This window comes from Sciurus carolinensis, chromosome X, assembly GCF_902686445.1.
Source record: "Sciurus carolinensis chromosome X, mSciCar1.2, whole genome shotgun sequence".
Classification (NCBI taxonomy): domain Eukaryota; kingdom Metazoa; phylum Chordata; class Mammalia; order Rodentia; family Sciuridae; genus Sciurus; species Sciurus carolinensis.
In genome coordinates, this window is record NC_062232.1 from 42,098,552 (window position 1) to 42,120,296 (window position 21,745).

At 34.7% G+C, this 21,745-nt stretch overlaps 1 long non-coding RNA gene across 1 annotated transcript in view; it reads right to left on the reverse strand.

The window, feature by feature from the left end:
• The window catches only part of LOC124972493 (uncharacterized), a 40,748-nt gene extending 32,525 nt beyond the window's left edge, over nucleotides 1–8,223 (reverse strand). Inside the window, exon 1 of the long non-coding RNA XR_007106468.1 lies at nucleotides 8,123–8,223. This is a non-coding gene — a long non-coding RNA (uncharacterized LOC124972493). The remainder of the gene's footprint in view (nucleotides 1–8,122) is intronic.
• Nucleotides 8,224–21,745: the final 13,522 nt, after the last annotated feature.

Sequence of the window (21,745 nt, forward strand, 5' to 3'; positions counted from 1 at the left end):
GAATTCCACAGTCTCTTACCACAGGCCAGAGAATATGGACAGGAGTTTGGGCCTATTGCAGCCACAGGGGATGTATAGATGATATCACACACTATCAAGCATCAAGAACTTCCAGGGATGGGCTGGAAGATAGCTCAGAAGCAGAGTACATGCTTGGCATGTATCAGGCCCTTGGTTCCATATTCAGAACAAGAAAGGAAAGGAAGAAAGAAAAAGAGAATTTACAATGGCTGTTTTCAGGAAAATCAATGAGTTTCAAGAGGACACACAGAAATAATGAAATATGCTAAAAGATAAATTGAGGTGGAAGCAAATTTTAAAAATCAAAAGTCTTGAGCTGAACAACATACCATGCAAGATTAAATTCACGAGAGCAGACATCAAGACCAGATCAAATAGAAGAGTGAATTAGTCAACTTGAAGACAGGCTATTTGAAAACACACAGGTGGTTTTCATCAGCACATAGAACACTCTCCAGAATAGATCATATGATAGGCCATTAAACAAGTCTCAACAAATTTTTAAAAACTAAAATCATTGCCAAGTGCAGTGATGCATGCCTGAAATCCAAGCAATTTGAAAGGCTGAGGCAGGAGGATTGCGAGTTTGCAGTCAACCTGGGCAACTCAGCAAGATCCTGTCTCAAAACGGAAAATAAAAAGATAAAAAGGGCTAGAGATACAGCTCAGTGGTAGAGAGCACCCTTGAGGTCAACCCCCAGTACTACAAAAAAAAAAAAAAAAAAAACCAGCCAAAAACAACAACAATAACAATCTCACATCGAGTTATCTTTAGTTATCTTTTTCCAATGCAATAAAACTAGAAAATCAGTACCAAGAAAAGCTCTGGAATCCATACATGGAAATTAAGCAACTTTCTCTTGAATAACTAGTGGAATCAAGAAGAAATTAAGAAGTAAATTTAAAACTTTCTTCAAGCAAATGAAATTTAAACACAACATACCAGAAATTCTGGGATGGAGCAAAATCAGTATTAAGAGGTAACTTTATAGCAATAAAAAAGTAGAAAGACAACAAATAAATCTATCAGTGCATCTCAAGGAAGTAGAAAAACAAGAACAAACCAAGCCCCAAATTACTAGAAGTAAACTAATAATGAAGATAAGAGATGAATGAAATAGAGACTAAAAGGACAATACTAAAGATCAATGACTAACTAGATCAGTGACTAACTAAGTTGCTCAGGCTGGCTGCAAAGTCAAACATGAAAAGGGAGATATTACAACTGAAAGTGGAGAAACAAAAAGGATTGTTAGAGAATATTATGAACAAGGATATGCTAAGAAATGTGTTACTGTAGAACTGGACAACTTTCTGGACACATACACTTTGCCAAAATTTAAACATGAAGTAGAAACCTGAACAGACCAATGAAGAGTAACAAGATTGAATAAGAGCCTGCTATCAAAGAAAATCCCAAAACCAGATGCCATCATCACTGAATTCTACCAAACATTTAAAGAAGAACTAATATCAACTCTGCTTAAATTATTCCAAAAAATGTGAGAGGAGCAAATTCTTCCAAACTCATTCTATGAGGCTAGGATTAGCCTGATACCAAAACCAGACAAGGATACAACTACAACAAATCTACAGCCAAATACCTTTGATGAATAGAGATGCAAAAATCCTCCACAAACTACTAGCACATGAATATAATAGCACATTTAGAAGATTATTCACCACAATCAAGTGAGATTCATCCCAAGGACATAAAGGTAGTTCTACAAATGCAAATCAGAAAATGTGATACACTATCAACAGAATGAAGAAAAAATCATATGATCATCTCTATAGATGCACAAAAGGTATTTGATAAAATTAACATCCCTTTATAATAAAAACAGTGAACACATAAGGTAGGCATAAAAGGAACATAACTCAACATATTAAAGGTCATTTACAATAAGCCATCAGCTAACACTGTACTGATAAAGAAAAGCTGAAAGTTTTCAAAAATTTGGAACAATACAATGATTATTTTTTCAATTTTTTTATGTACCAGATATTTATTATCTATCTATTAGGTAACAGATAGGGAGGCGAGGATACACCTTGTTGCAGGGCTAGCCATAATGCAGAATCTCTGTGGCAGTGGACCACACTCAGGAAGCCTGGGGAGAGCCGGCTCTACTGAGGCTGACACTGAGTGGTTGTGCTGACCGGTGGTCCAAGGCATACCACTTTTACCACTTTTATTCAACCTAGTTCTGGAAGTCCTAGCCAGAAAAATCAGGGAAGAGAAAAAAATAAAAGACATCCAAATTGGAAAGGAGGAAGTCAAATTGTCACTGCAGATGACAAAATCCTATAAATAGAAAACTCCAAATACTCCACCAAAGATGTATTGGAAGTGATAAATGAATTCAGCAAAGTTGCAGAATACAAAATCAACATACAAAAATCCCTAGCCTTTTTGTGGGGGGGTGGAGTACTAGAGATTGAACGAGGGGTACTTTACCACTGAACAATATCTCCAGTCCTTTTTCTATTTTTTTTCTTTGAGACAGGTTCTCAATAAGTTCCTGAGGCTGGCCTCAAACTTGAGATTCTCCTGCCTTTACCTCCAAGTTGCTGGCATTACCGACATATGCCACCATGCCTGGAAATCCATAGCTTTTTTTATACACAAATAGTGAATTATCTGAACTAGAAATCAAGAGTAATACAATTTATAATAACTACAAAGAAACCAAATACCTAAGAATAATGTAACCAAGTAAGTTAAAGATCTCTACAATGAATCTTATAAAACTTTGATGGAAAAAATTGAAGACACACAAAAATGGAAAGATAGTCTGTGTTCATGAATTAGAAGAACTGATATTGTTAAAAAGTCCACATTGGGGCTGTGGTTGTGACTCAGTGGTGGAGCACTTGCCTAGCATGTGTGAAGCACTGGGTTAAATTATCAGTACCACATAAAAATAAATAAATAAATACAAGTATTGTGTCTATCTACAACTAAAAAAACATTTTTTAAAAAAGTCCACATTGGGCTGGGGATATAGCTCAGTTGGTAGAGTGCTTGCCTTGAAATCATGAGGCCCTGGGTTCAATCCCCTGCACCGCTAAAAAATAAAAAGTTTACATTACATGAAACAATTTACAAATTCAATGCAATTCCTATCAAAACACCAATGACATCCTTTACAGAACTAGGAAAAATCCTATAATTTGTAGAGAATCATAAATAAACTACATATAGGCAAATCATATTGAGCAAAAAGAACAAAGCAGGAAGAATTATATACCTGACTTCAAAGCAGTACAAAGCTGTTGTCATCAAAAAGTATGGTATTGACAAACACACCTGGAGACCAGTGAAATAGAATGGAGAGCCTAGACGCAAACCCATGCATCTACAGCCAACTGATGTTTTTTTATCGAGATGCTATGAACAAATGGAGGAAGGAGGGACTGTGTAGAGGGAAAAGAGGGGTGGGAGGGTTGGGGGGAAGTAAAAAATAACAGAATGAATCAAACATCATTACTCTATGTAAACGTATGATTACGCAAATGGTATGCCTTTACTTCATGTACAAACAGAAACAGCATGTATCCCATTTGTTTACAATAAAAATAAATTTAAAAAAAAGATGCTATGAACATGTAGAGGAGAAAGGACAGTGTGTTCAATAAATGGTGCTGGGATAGTCACATACAGAAAAATAAAGCTACAACCTTATATCTCACCAGTTACAAAAATCTATTAAAAATGAATTAAAGATTTAAACATGAGACCTGAAGCCATGAAAATCTTTGAAGGAAACACAGGGAAATATTTTAGGACCTTGGAATGAGCAAGGATTTGCAGGGAGGCAAAATCCCACAAACACAGTGAACAAAAACAAAAACAGGCAAATGGAATAATGCAAACCTAAAATACTTCTCCACAGCAAAGGAAACAATAGAGTATAGAGGTAACCTATTGAATGGGGGAAAATATTTCTAAACTCTTTTCTGACAAGAGGATATTATTATCTGGAATATATAATGAACCTCTAACACTCAATAGCAAAAACCCAAATACCCTATTTAAAAATGTGCATAGGGGGCTGGGGAGATAGCTCAGTCGGTAGAGTGCTTGCCTTGCCTGCACAAGGCCCTGGGTTCAGTCCCCAGCACCATAAAAAAAATGTGCATAGGTCCAAATAGACATTTCTCCAAGGAGACATACAAATGGCAAACAGGTACACGAAAAAAATTCTCAGTATCACTAATCATCAGGGATATGCCACAATGAGTTATTACCTTACACCAGTAAGAATGGCTATTATCATAAAGACAACAAGTGCTGGCGAGGATGTATGGAAAAGGAAAATCTTGTACACTGTTGGTGATAATGTAAATTAGTACAGCCATTATGGAAAATAGTTTGGAGGTTCCTCAAAAACTTAAAAATAGAACTACCATCTGATATAGCAATCCCACTATTGTGCATATGTCCAAAGGAAATGAAATCAGTATGTTGAAGAGACAGCTGCACTCCAATGTTCCTTGTGCCACTATTCACAATAGTCATGAAACAGAAACAACGTAAGTATCCATAAACTGATGAATGAATAAATAAAATGTAATACACATACACGATGGAATACCATTCATCCATAAAAACAATGAAATCCTGTCATTTGTGACAACTTGGATGCAACTACTGATCATTATGTTAAAAGAAATCAGCCAGATACTGAAGGACAAATACCACATGATCTCACTCATATATGTAATCTAAAAAGTTGATCTAATAGAAATTGAGAAAAAAAATGGTAGTTACCAGAGCCTGGGGACAAAAGAGGAGAGAGAGAAATAGGTAAAGACATAAATGGTACTAAGTCACAGTTATATAAGAGTAAGTTCAGGGGTCATATTGCACAGTAGGATGATTATAGATAATGTATTGTAGATTTCAGAAAACCAGAGGAAAGGAATTTGAATATTTTCACCATAAACAAATCAAGCTTTTTATTTTTTGGTACTGGGGGGTTGAACCCAGGGGTGCTTAACCACTGGCTATATCCCAAGTCCTTTCATATTTTATTTAGAGACAGGGTCTCATTGAGTTGCTTAGGTCCTTGCTAAGTTGCTAAGGCTGGTTTTGAACTCACCAGCCTCCTGCCTTGGCCTCCTGAGGCACTGAGAAATCAAACATTTTTGATGTATGCTCTTGATGGGAATGTAAATCAGTAAAGTCATTTTGGAAAAAAAGTATGGAAATTCCTACAAAAACTAAAAGTAGAATTACCATCCAATCCCACATTCCCATTTCTGATATATATCCAAAAAAATAGAAATCAGTGTGTCAAAGTGATATGTTATATACTCTCATTTTCATTGCAGCATTATTTGTAATAGCCAAAATATGGAAGCAATTTAAAGTGTTCATTGATGGATGAATAAATAAGTGAATGAAAGAAGAAAATGTGGCATACATAACAATGGAATACTACACAGGTTTTAAAAATAAGGGAATTAATTATATGGTTCATGACAATGTAGACAGAACTAGACAACATTGTAAGTGAATTTTACTAGAAACTACAAAATAGAAAGACAAATGCTCTATGATGTCACTTACATGTGGAATCTAAAAAGTCAACCTCAAAAATAGAGAGGAGAAAGATGGTTAAAGTCTGTGGTGGGGAAGGAATGGAGAAAGGGGAAATGTTAATCAAAGGGTACAAAATTTTTCATGTAGACTGGATGAATAAGTTTCCATGATCTACATGATGACCACAGTTAAATAAAAAATATATTACAGATTTCAAATTTCCTAAGAAAATAGATTTTCCACATCCTTACCTCAGGAAAAAATATCTTGATGAGGTGATGGATGTGTTCATTAGCTGAACTGAATCTTTCTACAATGTATACATAGGTCAAAACTCACATTCTGTGCTCAAAAAATATGAACAATTATTATTTGTTAATTAAAAAATAAAATGAAATAATATTAACAGAAAGATATACCATGATACTATCAATAAAAAGAAAGCTGAAATATCTAGAATAGTTCCAGATAAACCCAATGGAAAATTATGAAGGATAATGAGCAGCATTTAAAAATAATGAAGGAAGATTGTTGGAATGCTATTTTTGCAATTGTTCATTCTTTCATTTATCATATGGTACACAGCAATGGATGTACTTCACTGTTTTTTAACACTTTTTATTTTGTAAATAAAAAATATGTACAAGAATTGAAGGAAATTTGTCCAGGAAGATTCTTTCTGTGCAAGTACCTAACAAAAGAGCATGAAAATATGTGACATATAAACTGATAAAAATACAAGGAGAAATAAACATATGCACTGTAATAGTTGGAGAATTGAAGACTTTTCTAATAGGTAGAAAATTAGGAAGGGTAGAATTAAATGAAACAATACCATTAATCAAGTGGATCTAATAGACAATTATAAAATATGTCATCCAAAAACAATACAATAAACATTCTTTCTAAGCTCCTTTGTAACTTTCCCTAAGATATACTACTTATGGGTTGACAGAAAAAAAACCTAGAAATTCAAAAAAACAGAAATCATGCCAATGTGCTCTCAGATCACAACTAAAATAAAGTAGGAATTGGGGCTGGGGTGTGACTCAGTGGCACAGGGCTTGCCTAGTATGTGTGAGGCACTGGGTTTGATTCTCAGCACCACACAAAAATAAAATAAAGATATCATGTCCATCTACAACTAAAAATATTTTAAAATAAAAAGTATCATATAAAAAATAAAGTAGGAATTAATAACAGAAAGACAGCTAGAAAACCTTACAATATATTGTTGAACATACTTTCAAATAACACATGAGTCAAAGAAGCCTCAAGGGAAATTTAGAAAATAGTTTGAACTAAATGAAAACACAACTTATCAAAATTTAAGTAAAGTAGAAAAAAAGTATCTAAAGGGCACTCAAAAGGTTAAATATATATGTTAGAAAAGCAGGATCTAAAACCAATTTAAATTATTTAAATTAATTATTTAATCTTCAGTAGATAACTAGAGAAATATGAGTTATATAAGCCTTAAACAAGAGAAAGAAATTATTAAAATTAGAGCAGAGATAAATGAAATTAAAAACATGAATCAACAGAGAAAATGGATTCTTTGAAAGATCAACACTTGATAAACCCATAGCTAGGCTAAGCAAGAAGAGAAAGAAAGGAAAGAGAAAACGAAAGAGAAAAGGAAGGAAGGAAGGAAGGAAGGAAGGAAGGAAGGAAGGAAGGAAGGAAGGAAGGAGGGAAGGAAGAAGAGAAGAGACAAATAACTATCAGAACTGAGAAAGTGGTTGTAGAAACTAAACCAGTGGGCATTAAAGCATAATTAAGGAATATTTTAAACTATTCTGTTCTCACAGTCACAGAGATGACATAGCCCAATTCCTTGAAGGATACAAAGAACAAAAGCTCACACAAGTAGAAATAGATAATATGAATAGGCTAATACCTATTGTAAAAATAAGACAATACCTAATAACTTCTAAGAATAGAGCAACCCAGCCTAGATGGTTTTACTTGTCAATTCTACTGATCATTTAGCGAAGAAACAATACTCATTCTCAGGAATCTCAGAAAACAGAAACAAAGGGAACATCTTTTAAAACATTGTTTGAGGATGGCATTATCTTAATGTTACAACAAGACAAAAACATTATAAGAAAGCCAAAAATAGTGCTCAAAATCAAGTGGAATAAGTTCTAATATTCTATTGTACAGCAGGATGTTCTAATAGAACAATATTGTATCATATTAATCAAAATAACTAGAAGACAGGATTTGGATTTTGTTTTGTATTATTTTGCATTTTTTGCATTGCTGGGGATCAAACCCAGGGACTTGAGCATGCTAGGCAAGTGGTCTACCTCTGAACTATATCCCCAGCCCCAGAAGTGAGAATTTTGATTGTTCTCATCATGAATACATGATATATATTTGAGATAACATAAATATCCTGAATTGATCAATACACAATATATAAATGCACCAAAACATCATGTAATACCCCATAATGATATACAATTATTTTGTCAATTAAAAAGAAAAACTGAAGCCAAAACAATAGAAAATTTCATGGCACGTTGTTCATCTTTGACTTACCTCATTCTGCAGCACAGAATGAAAAGTAGGAAACTCCCAGCTTCTTTCTCAGGATGAAAGTAAAAACTGGAACTTGTTTGAAATGTTCTAGCTTGTCTGGGCACTACCTGAGGGACTGGTTTCTGTTTCACCTGATACTGAATACTGATGGGAATGATGACATAGTTTGCATACCAGGTTAGAGGTCACTGAAAGCCATGCCTGGTGCAGGGATCATTAGAAGTGAAGGGAGTTTGCAGTCTGACAGGTACATGGGTGTAAGTGATTACAGACAGAACAATACAATAGAAACCACAGGCTTCAGAGAAGCAATGCCAAGTATCTTATGGAAATAAGGCATTTAAAATCAGCTGTATATATCAGGAACTGGAATAAAATCATAGACCTAGGGAAGATGAATCCCCAGAAAAAGTTTGAGAGAATCTAGAATCTCTGTAGACTGCACAAAGACAGTCTGTACAAACTAGAAGAGGTGGCCATTTTTTCAATTGTCTAAGTCTCTACAAAAGATTACAAAAGCATGCCACCAAACAGGCAAGTAGAGCCCATTTGAATGAACAAAATAAATCTCAATAAATCACCTGTAAGGAAATGTAGCTCTCTGAGTCACTTGACCAAAAAATTTAAAACAACTCTTTTAAAGATACTCATTGAATTAAAAAAAGGTTGTAAATTAGTATGACCACTATGGAGAGCAGTTGCTCAAAAGATTAGGAATGCAACCACTATATGACCCAATTACCTCACTCTTCAGTATTTATCCAAAATAATTAAAGGCAGCATACTATAACAATAAAACATTCTCATGTTTATAGCAGCACAATTCACAATAGTCAAGTTATGGAATCAGCCTGGGTGCCTATCAACAGATGAATGTCTACATACACAATGAAGTTCTACTCACCATAAAGGAGAATAAAATTATGTCATTTGCTGGTAAATAGATAAAAATGGGATATATATGGTAAGTAGAATAAGCCAGATAGACACACAAGGGTCAGATATTTTCTCTCATATACATAAGCTATAACGTAAAAAATATTTTTAAAAAAGGAGAAATATCACAAAAACAGGAGGGAGATCAGTAGAGTAGAGGTGGGGGACCAAGTTGGAGAGAAGGAGGGAAGAAAAGGGAAGAACAGGAAATTAAAATCAACCAAATTATGCTATATGTACATATGAATACATCACAATGAATTCCACTTTTATATAAAATTATAATTCACCAGTGGAAAAAGTGTGTGTAGCTAAATACGTAGAAGGCCAAAAGAGTAAAGGAAGGAGAACAGGGAGAGAGAGGAGAGGAGGAAAAAGGGAAGCACTAAATAATGTTTTAGAGCAAGTTTTTTTATGTGCATATATGAATGTCACAATGAACCCTACTACTATGCATAAGTTCAATGTACTAATATAAAACTAAAATCTATAGAATATACATGAAATAAATTAGAAGGGAATCATGTATGTTACCAGAATAAAAATCTACACACAAAGGAAGGCATTAGGGCTAGAATTGTAGCTCAGTGGTAGAGCACTTAGGTAGCATGTTTGAGGCACTGGGTTCTCAGCACTGCATATAAATAAATAAAATAAAGGTCCATTGACAGCTAAAAAAATTTAAAAAATTAAAAAGTAAGACATTAAGGGAGGAAATGAGGCACCAAAAAAGCTAAAATACAAATAGAAAACAATAATAAAATGTCAATAGTAAGTCCTCTGTATCATTAATTTCTTTCAACGTAAATGGATTACATCCCCCAATAAAGACATACATTGCCTGAATGGATTTTTTAAAAAACAGAATGTAACCATATGATGTTTAGAAAAACCTCACTTTAGATCTAAGGACACACATATTCTGAAAGTGAAAGGATGGAAAAATATATTCCATGCAAACATTAACCAAAAGAAAGCAGCAACAGCTGTATTCATATTAGACAAAACAGACTTAAAGTTAGTAACTGTTACAAAACATTAAGAAGGGCATTACATAATATTAGATGTGTCAAAGCACAAAGAAAAGATAACACTTATAGGTGCAGCAGACATCAGAACTCAGAAACATAAAGCAAACATTGATAGAACTGAAGAGAGAAATACACATATCTACAAAAATAATGAGACTTTAATAACCCTTTTTATGGTACCAGGGATTGAACTCAGGGACACTCGACCATTGAGCTACATCCCAACCCTTTTTTGTATTTTATTTAGAGACAGCATCTTGCTGAGTTGCTTAGGACCTTGCTAAAAGTTGCTGAGACTGGCTTTGAACTTGCGCTCCTCCTGCCTCAACCTCACCTGCCACTGGGATTACAGGTGTGTGCCACCATGCCCCAGCTAGTACCCCACCTTTAATAATGAATGAAAGAACAAGTCAGTTGAGCAAAAAGGAAGCAAAGGCCTTAAACAAAATGATAGATCCAATGGAATTAACAGATATATATGGAACACTGTGCAATGACAAAATAATACATTTTCTTGTCAAGTGTACATGGAATACTCTTCAGGATAGAACATTTCAAAAAATGTTTTAATAAATTTAGTAATTTTGAAATAATACCAACATTTTTTCTGATCATAATGGAATGAAGACAGAAATGAATAGCAGATGAAAAATTGGAAAATATAAACATATGCAAAAATTGACAAACTCAAACAATCGATGAGTCAGAGAAAGATCCCAAGGGAAATTAGAAAATATGAGATAATTTAAAATGGCAGCAAAACATACCCAAACTTAAGGGATTCAGAAAAGGCAGTGCGCTAAGAGGAAAATTATATCTATAAATGCTTATGTTAAAAATAAAGAGTTCTAATATACAATCTAATTTGCACCTTATAGAATTAGAGAAAAAAATAAATTTAAATCAAAGCTAGCAGAAAGGAAATAATAAAGATGGAAGCAGAGCAAAAAATAAAGAATATTAAAAATAGAGAAATCAATGAAAACAAGTGTTGGATCTTTGAAAACATCTACAAAACTGACAAATACTTAGCTAGATGATTTTATAGAATTAAAAGGATTCTTAATACTATGAGCAATTTATACCATAAATATGATAACATAGATAAAATGGACATAGTTCTAGAAACATACAACCTACCAATACTGAAACATGACATAGAAAATCTGAACAGCTGCGCGTAGTGGCACACACCTGTAATCACAGTGGCTCAGGAGGCTGAGGCAGGAGGATCACAATTTCAAAGCCAACCTCAGCATCTTAGTGAGATCCTGTCTCAAAATTAAATAAATAAATAAATAAATAAATAAATAAACAATGGCTGCAGATGTTACTCAGTAGTTAAGTATGCCTTGGTTCAATTCCTGGTACCAAAAAAAATTAAAATTTTAAATCTGAACAGAAATGTAACTAATAAGAGATTAATACAGTAATAATTATCCTCCCAACTAAGAAAAACCCTGGACCAAATTTTGCCATGGGTAAATTTTACCAAATATTTAAAGAAGTGTAACATTAATTCTTCTCAAACTCTTCCATAAAAATTAAAGAAGAAACATTTCCATAATCATTCTGTAAGTCCAGCATTATCCTGACACCAAAACCAGAAAAACACATTGCAAAAGAAAAAAAATAATAGCAATATCCCTGATGAACATTAATGCTAAAATTCTCAACTACATACTAGCAAAGGGACTGCATCAGGATATTATAAGGGTTACAGACCATGACTAAATGGAATATTTTTTTTTGGGAATGCAAACATAGTTCAACACAGGAAAATCAAAGTAATATGTCACATTAACAGACTGAAGGAAAAAAAAACTCACATGATTATTTCAATTAATATAGAAATAAACATCTGACAAAATTCAAAACACTCTCATGTACACTTTTGGTTCCTACCAAAAGTGAATTAGTGGAGATGCTGTGGAAAACATTAAGGCAATTAATTTAAAAATTAAAAATATAATCACCATATTTACCTCAATTCCTTTTCTGGGTATAAAATTTAAAAAATTAAAGCAGAGTGATGATCTCCCTTATAGGTAGAATCTTAAAAAATATATTGAATATATAGAAATAGTAGAAATGCTGTTACCAGATGTTGGGGTGGGGGGAGATGGAAGAGATAATTCAAAAGGTATGAAGTTGTAGTTATATAGGATAAGTCTAGAGACTTAATGTACAACATGATGACTACAGTTAGTAATATTGCATCGTATACTGGAAATTTGCTATGAGGTGCTCTTAACACACACACACAGAGTAACCATAAGAGATGACAGATGTCTTAAATGGCTTGAGTGGATTAATCATTTAACAATGTACGTGTGTATCAAAACATCATGCTGTTTACCTTAAATAGAATTGTTTCTTTTGTTGTTGTTGTAGATGGATACACCCTTCTTTATTTATTAGTTTTATGTGTTGCCGAGGATCGAACCCAGTCCCTAATATGTGCTAAGCAGGTGCTGTACCACTGAGCCACAACCCCAGCCCCTGATACAATTCTTAAAAGGGAAATTAAAGCAGGGTCTTGAAAATGTATTTTTATATCCATGTTCATAGCAACATTATCCACGACAGCCGAGAAGTTAAAACAACCCAAGCATCCTTTGACAGATGAATGAATAAATAAACTTTGGTACATATATACAATGGAATATTATTCAACCTTTGTAAGGACAGAAACTCTGACATATTACACCATGGATGAATCTTGAGGACATTATGCTTATGAAATGCACCAGTCACAAAAAGACAAACACTGTATGAATCAGTTTATATGAGTTATCTAGATAGTTAAATTCATAGAAACAGAAAATAGAATAGTGTTTGTCAGAGGCTTGGGGCATAGAGGAAAATGGGGATGTTTTTGTTCAATGGACAGAGTTGCTATTTTGAAAGATGAAACACTTCTGGGGATCAGTTATACAATAATGGAAATATACTTAACACTACTGAATGTACAATTTAAAATTTTAAACTGTTAAATTTTATGTCATGTGTATTTTACCACTATTTTAAAAGTTTTAAAAAGTGACCCTTTATTGAATGCCTGTCAGATAGCAACCATTATGCTCTGCTCTTTAATGACATTATTTTTAAAACAACTTCCATATGTGGGAGGTTCTACATTTATGCCTATTTCCCAGACATTGAAGTTGAAACTGAGTAATTTTGTGATTTTTATGTTCTCAGAGCTAGCAGAGTTTGACTCGAGAGTTAGACATCTAGGTTCCAATTTTCATTTTCCCAGAATTGCTGTGACTTGTTGTGTGGTGCTGAACTAATTACTGTACCTGGGATCCTACATGTCCTCATTTGTTGACTAGGTACAATAAGATCACATGATTTCTAGATTTTTGTAAAGATTAAAATAGATGGTATATGTGAAATGCTTCCAATAACCTCTGGCAAATAATGAGTGCCCAGTAAACAAGGAATTTTTATGATTAGGATTACTTCATGTACTCATATATTTCTGACGCCAGGAGCTAAACTTTTAACACTTCACATGATACCAGAATCTGTGTTTCTTAGGGCTAGATAATCATATCCTCAAGTAAAGATCCAATCTATATAAAGAACACAACAATTCTGTAAATTGTCTATACCAACAGAATATATTATTTTGTATGTTTCCTCATGAAAAATAAAATGCAGGGAAATTGTAACTTTTTCCATTTATTGACAGAATACTGTGTACCTGAACTATGATAATCCCACATGTTCAAATAGTAGTGAATATTAACTGAAAGCAGACTGTCAAGTTGACAGATTTGGCCAGAAGCAAATTCTTTTAGATTCACAGTTTAGGACTTACATAGACAACACAGGCAATTCCAATATGGTGTCACTTCCCACTACCCATGTCTCGCAGGATGATATCAAAACAAACTAGGCTAGATGGTAGGTATCATCAGCAGTGGGGACCTTGTTGCTGAGGAGCCATGTCCATACTGCAGTTAAGCAGTAAGCATTTCGACAGCCTGCAGCTGTATTCTGGAGGTGGGACAGACAAGTTGAAAATTCCTATACCTCTACTGGAGCCAGCCAGGGAGGTAATAAGAAAGTGCCTAACGGCAGCCTTTTTCAAAATAGGGAGAAGATAAATGGCTTTGCAGCATCATTTTAAAAATAAGCCTATCTGCCATGTTCCTGGAGGATCACAGGGCATTTCACACAGCCTTGGGCCAAACTACAGTTGCCTTCATGGCAACTACATCTTGCCTTCATGGCCCATGTACAAGTCTGTCAATGTGCTAACAAAGAATAGTTCATCTGCATATATTATATATACTAGAAATTATCCAATGCTTGCTTGGGATAGCAATTGGAGGTATATTTTATCAACCCTGAAGATGAATAAACAGGCTCAGAAGAGTAAGGGATTTTACTGCAAGTCCCAAAGTAATACAAGGTGTGTGTGTGTGTGTGTGTGTGTGTGTGTGTGTGTGTATGATTCAAGGGCCCATTCCTTTTGTCCAACACCAAACTGCCTTCAGTTTTACCAGTGTACAAGATCAATAGGAACTCACATTCCACCTGGACAATAAGAATTTTGAATACAGGAAGCAAAAACTAACCTTCCCTTATACTGCTGGGTCCCTATTCGATGCATAGCTAAGTAAATACTCATGGAAGAGTTGTTCACTCATTCACTGGGGATTCATTTTGTACTTAACACATAGCCTACATGATTGAGCTTAATCACCTATAATCACATATAGCAAGTTGTTAAATAACCTCTGTTCACAGGGATTTTTTTGGGGGGAGGGGCTACCAGAGATTGAATCCAGGGATGTTCAATCACTGAGTCACATTCCTAGCCTGTTTTTGTATTTTATTTAGAGACAGGGTCTCGCTAAGTTGCTTAGGGCCTCGCTAAGTTGCTGAGGCTGGTTTTGAATTTGTGATCTTTCTGCCTCGGCCTCCAGAGTCTCTGGGACGACAGGTGTGTGCCACCATGCCCAGCTCATATAGGGATTTTTTATGTTGTTGCTAATTGAGCAACAGAACAACCTCTTTTCTTTATAATTTACCCATCTATGAAATTGTTATTAGCAACAGAAAACAGTCTAAGATACTTTATATCTATGATTTCCATTTTCTAAAATGTGGAGAAGACTAATGTTTCCTTTGAAGATTAAATTGTGTGTGTGTGTGTGTGTGTATTACAGTGACAGGCATGTGATAATTGTTCAGTAAACATAAGTATAAGTAACATAAGTTATTGTGTCTCAAAAACTGTCTTTTCAAAACATCCAAAATTGTAGCAGTTATCATCAGAATTGGTGAGATGTCTCTCCCAAATGTATCTTTCCTCATTTAATCTTATTTGAGACCTAACATCAAACTTGTCTTAGTAAAAGAGAATATTTTTAATTATTTATTTATTTTTTTATTTTTTACAGACTGCACTTTGATTCATTGTACACAAATGGGATTCATCATTTCGTTTCTATGGTTGTACACAATGTAGATTCATACCATTTGTGTAATCATACATGAACATACGATAATGATGTCTGTCTCATTCCATGATTTTTATAACTGCCTCCCTCTCATTTTCTTCTACATAATCTAAAGTTCCTCCATTCTGAAAGAGAATATGTTTAAAAAACTCTGTGTTTACAAGGGTTTGAACTGGATTGTATCACCCTGAATTTTATATATTTAAACCCTAATCCTACCACCCGGGATGTAACTGTAAAATGAGGTCATCAGGGTAGGCTTTAGTCTAATCTGACTGATGCCCTTTTAGGAAGAGGAGATTTAGACACACTAAGAGACACCCACAGTGAGGGTGCAAGCCATGGAGAGAAAAAAAAAAAAACAACCCTAGGTCTGGGGGTATAGCACAGTTGGTAGAGAGCTTGCCTCTCATGCTCAGGGCCCTAAGTTCATTCCCCAGCACCACGAAAAAGAAAAGATCATGTCATCTGCAAATATAGCTTTAACTGGGGATACAGCACAGTAGGTAGAATGCCTGTCAATCCCCAGCACCACACACACACAAAAAATCCTACCAACACCTTGATCTTGGACTTTCAGCCTCCAAATCTGTGAGAAAATCAATTTCTGTTGTTTAAGCCACCAAATTGTAGTATTTTTTATGATAGTCCTAACACACTAATATACTCTTCTTTCTCTCTTTCAAGACAAGATCAGGGAATGTAACTATGAGTGACTGTCGCCTACTCAGTGTACATAGTCCGGTACACTGAGTAGGTGCATAATCAATATCTGTTCAATGTTCAGTGTTAGTGAAGAGGAGTAGGAGAAGGAGCTGTAATTAACTGAGAACTGAGTGTGGCAGAAGAATAACATGATCAGGTGGTTGGATAAGAATTAAAGGAATTTGACAGACACAGTGGCACACACCTGTAGTCCCAGTGACTCACGAGGCTGAGGCCAAGTGGATCACAAGTTTGAGGTTAGCCTCAACAATTTGGTGAGATCTGCATCTGAATCTGGGATATAGATTAGTAGTAGATCACCCCAGGGTTCAATTCCCAGTACCAAACTAAATAAATAAAATAAAAGTAGGGGAATTTGGAGTAATGCAGACCTGGATTTGAATCTCCACCCCAAAATTCAAAGTGAGAGCATTGGTTTCTTTCATATAATTAGTTGAGTCACGAGGCATACTCTGAGGTCAGGTTTCCTGATTCGTATGTTTCATTACCAACTTTTAATGGTACCATGGGAAACTCTATGAACCTCTCTCTCTTTGTTTCATTCTTTTCAATGTACAAATGAGATAATACTAGATGCCTTATTTTAGGGCATGTGAGGATTAAATGAAACAATGACAAACTTAAGTGCTCAGAACTATGCCTGGCTTGGTACAAACAGTAAAAAAAAATAGCTCTTAAAATAAAGATACTTCTGGATTACTATAAGCAAATGTATAAACTCAATAAACATTGGTAATTAATATTAGTCTATGGCAACCACTACTAACATTATTTCATTTGATCCAACAATTCTTCAGTGTAGGTGATAATATTGGCCTCATATAGAAACTGAGCTGCAGTAATTAGGTATTCCAACCCAGTGTCCCCTGAAAGGAAGGATTGATCCAGTGGAAACAGGATACATATTTTTGGATGGTGTTATTAAAATATAAATTCCTGCATCATATAGAAGAAAAAGTAGGTCCAAATCTTCAACTTGTTGGCTCAGGATCAGATTTCCTTAACAGGACTCCCATAGCACAAGAAATAAAAGCAAGAATAAACAACTGGGATAGATTCAAACTAAAAAGCTTTCTCTCAGCAAAGGAAACTATCAGAAATGTGAAGAGAGAGCCTACAGAGTGGGAGAATATCTTTGCCAACCATACCTCAGATAGAGCGCTAATTTCCAGAATCTATAAAGAACTCAAAAAACTCTACACGAAGAATACAAATAATCCAATCAACAAATGGGCTAAGGAAATGAACAGACACTTCACAGAAGAAGATGTACAAGTAATCACCAGATATATGAAAAAATGTTCAACATCCCTAGTAATAAGGGAAATGCAAATCAAAACTACCCTAAGATTTCATCTCACCCCAATTAGAATGGCGATTATCAAGAATACAAGCAACAATAGGTGTTGGCGAGGATGTGGTGAAAAAGGAACACTCATACATTGCTGGTGGGGTTGTAAATTAGTGCAACCACTCTGGAAAGCAGTGTGGAGATTCCTCAGAAAGCTTGGAATGGAAACACCATTTGACCCAGCTATCCCACTCCTTGGCCTATACCCAAAGGACTTAAAATCAGCATACTACAGAGATACAGCCACATCAATGTTCATTGCTGCTCAATTCACCATAGCCAGATTGTGGAACCAACCTAGATGTCCTTCAGTTGATGAATGGATAAAGAAACTGTGGCATATTTATACAATGGAATATTACTCCGCAATGAAGAATGATAAAATTATGGCATTTGTAGGCAAATGGTCGAAATTGGAGAATATCATGCTAAGTGAGATAAGCCAATCTCAAAAAACTAAAGGACGAATGATCTCGCTGATAAGCGGATGAGGACATATAATGGGGGGTGGGAGGGGCTAGCATTAGGTTTAGGGTTAGGTTTAGAGTTAGGCTAAGGAGAGCAGTAAGAATGAAGGAAAGAAGGACTGTGTAGAGGGAAAAGAGGGGTGGGAGGGGTGGGAGGGGTGGGAGGGGTGGGGGGGAGGGGAAAAATATAATAAACATCATTACCCTATGTAAACGTAAAAATAAATAAATAAATAAATAAAAAAAAAATATATAAATTCCATTTGTGGTGCTGTGGATGGAATCCAGGACCTCACACTTCCTAGGCAAGTGCTCTACCACTGAGCTACATTCCCAGGCCTCTATCCTAAGATTATACAACAGGCAAAAACTAACTCCAATTCTGCTGCATTTTTGCCTTCATGGAAAAAAATTAAAACATAAAAGGAGGATTAAATATTATGCATCCATACATGAAGCAGAATTTACACTGACTTTAGAGAATGATAGCACACTGCTGGACATAAAGACTCAGTTTCCTCATTCGTAAAATGAAGATGACAATAACTTTTTCAAAGGTTGCTGGGAGTTTTAAATTGGGTTATGTAGGTAAATCAGCTAACAGTATTTTGTTTATCTTTGTATTGCAATAAGTCACAGGACCTGACAGATGATATTCTAGGTAATTTTTAAAAATGAATGAACTAGAGCAATGACTTAAATATTTTGGTCTCAGAAACCCTTGATACTCTTAAAATGTTAAAGTGATTATGTTCATGTGTGTAATATCAATTGATATTTAGCAAATTAGAAATTAAAATAGAAAATTTCCAAACACAACTATAAACAAACACATTCCATTAGATTGCAGAGCAATAATATCATAGGTCCTGTAATCTCTGTAAAACCCTGCTTTTCATTAAAGAGTAAATAAAAGTGGAAAACTCAACTAACTTTTGGTAAGAGCATAAAATTATGTGACCTTGTCAACCCCTTGAAATGGCCTTGTGAAACCATGATCAATGTTGCAAATTGTGGGGAACTATAAGTTCTGGGAAATCCACATGGAAAACATCTTTGACTTATAAGTTACCTCTGGATTCACTGCTCTCCACTACAATATTTACCCTGTGTTCAGAAGCATTACTAACTCCTGAAAGAAACTTGAGGCTATGATAATTGAGGAGAGAGGTGGTGCAAAGAATCATAAATGTTTATCCAGTTAGGTTGATAACTCAGGAAAATGAAAAAAGTGTGTGTGGGAGATGTGGGAAAATGACTAGATCTCTTAGATCTAGCCCACAACCAACTAATGAAAGTCTGATAGTCTTGTTTATTTCCCCGAATGGATACAAGTTAATGTTGCTGTGCTCTGAACATAAAATTACACACTTACATTAAGAAATTCATAATTTTCCAGGCATGGTGGCATAGGCTTGTAATCCCAGCATCTCAGGAGGCTGAGGCAGGAGGATCACGAGTTCCAAGCCAGCCTCAGCAATGGTGAGGCACTGAGCAACTCAGTGAGACCCTGTCTCTAAATAAAATACAAAATAGGGCTAGAGATGTGGCTCAGTGGTCAAGTGCCTCTGAGTTCAATCCCCGGTACCCACTCCCACCAAAAAAAAAAAAAAAAAAAAAAAAAAGAGAGAAATTCATAATTTTCCATGGATTTGCCAAGACACTACTAGATGATCAACAAATGTACAAAATCACCCTAGTTGGTATTCTGAGATTTTTGGATACATGCACAAATCATGGCTAAAATTAATGTTCAATAGTTTTAAATTTAATTGTCTTCAGATGATGTCTTTTCCTAAAATAAAATAATTTACCTACTTATTTAGAAACACATATTGTCTTTTTTAAATATATTTTTAGTTTTGGATAGACATAATATATTTATTCATTTTTTATGTGATGCTCAAAATTGATCCCAGTGCCTTACACATGTGAGGCAAGTGCTCTACCATTGAGCTATAGCTCCAGCCAGAAATTTCAATTTCATTTTCAATACTAAAATTGTAAATAATTCCCCTTTTGAATTGAGCATTAATATCTGTGTATGTCCAGGTTACATGGAAAATATATGAGGTTTTTTAAAAGTCTGTTCTCTGTCCTGCCTTGGTACGTATTGTAGCTATAAAACTGCTTACAACAATTTCCAAGTCCAAACATAATATTTCGAAAACTAGTAGATAATTGGTTTCTATGTTTGCTGGAATATACCTTATGCTATAGCTAAATATCTACCTCCAACTTTTAATTTTGAAAAATTTCAAACCTATAGAAAATTTGAGAGATTTAAAAGAAGACTAAAATGAGTATCCAAAGATACATGTCAATATTCTTCCATATTTTTGCATACATGCATTGTATTTTATTATTCATATCTATCCATCTATCATCTATCAATTATCTATCTAAACATTATTCTAAACTATTTGAAGGAAAAATTCAGATATTATGAAACTTCACTCCTAAACACATCAACATTCAGCTGTTTAAAAAGAATATTCTACATTACTTGTTAGCAAACTTAAGAAAATCAATAACATTATGTAAAAATCCATTTTTAATTTTCTCAAATGTTCTTTAAACGTCTTTAATAGATTTTATTTTTGTGTGTAGGTGGTTCTGGGCAGGGGTTTGTGTTTGGTAGACAAACACTCTAGCTAGTGGTACCTCCCCTGCCATATAATAGACTTTTAAAAATCCCAACATGAGATTGAATCACTTACTCTTTTGGCATATGCCTCTCTTTTTTCCTTTATTAAAAATCTGGAGCAAATTTCCAACCTGTTTTGTTTTTCCTAACAATGAATTTTTGAACACTTTAACCTAGTTTTCCTTAAAATTGTCCCATAAACTAGATTTTTCATTTTCCTCATAATTAGATTCAGTTTAAATATTTTACAAAGAATAAAACACTTAATATTTTACATTAAAAGGTATTAAATGTGTTTTTCCTACTATGGGTTAAAAGTAGTAAGTGCCTCTATTCAATATAGTTAGTTCTCAAAACTCTAGCCAGAGCAATCAGGCAAGAGAAGGAAATTAAAAGCATATAAATAGGAAAAAGAAGAAGTCTCTAATTATCACTGTTTGATGATAACATGATCTTATATCTACAAGCCCTCAGCAAGTTAGTGAGACCCTGTCTCAAATGGGTTGGGGATATGGCTCAATGGTTGAACATCCCTGAGTTCAATCCCCAGTAGGGAAAAGAAAAGAAGAAGAAGAAGAAAAATACCAATAATAATAAATGCTGGCAAGGATGTGGGGGGAAAGGTACACTCATACATAGTCGGTAGGACCACAAATTAGTGCAACCACTTTGAAAAGTAGAATGCAGATTCCTCAAGAGACTAGTCATGGAACCACCATATCATCTAGCTATCCCACTGCCTGATATTTATCCAAAATAACTAAAATTAGCATACTATAGTGATATAGGCACATCAATCAATATTCACAGCAGCACAATTCACAATAGCCAAGCTATGGAACCAGCCCAGGTGTCTCTCAACAGACAAATGAATAAAGACAATGTGGTGTATACACACAGTGGAGTTTTACTCAGCCAAAAAGAAGAACAAAATTATGTCATTTGCTGGTACATGGATAGAAATGGAGAACATCATGTTAAATGC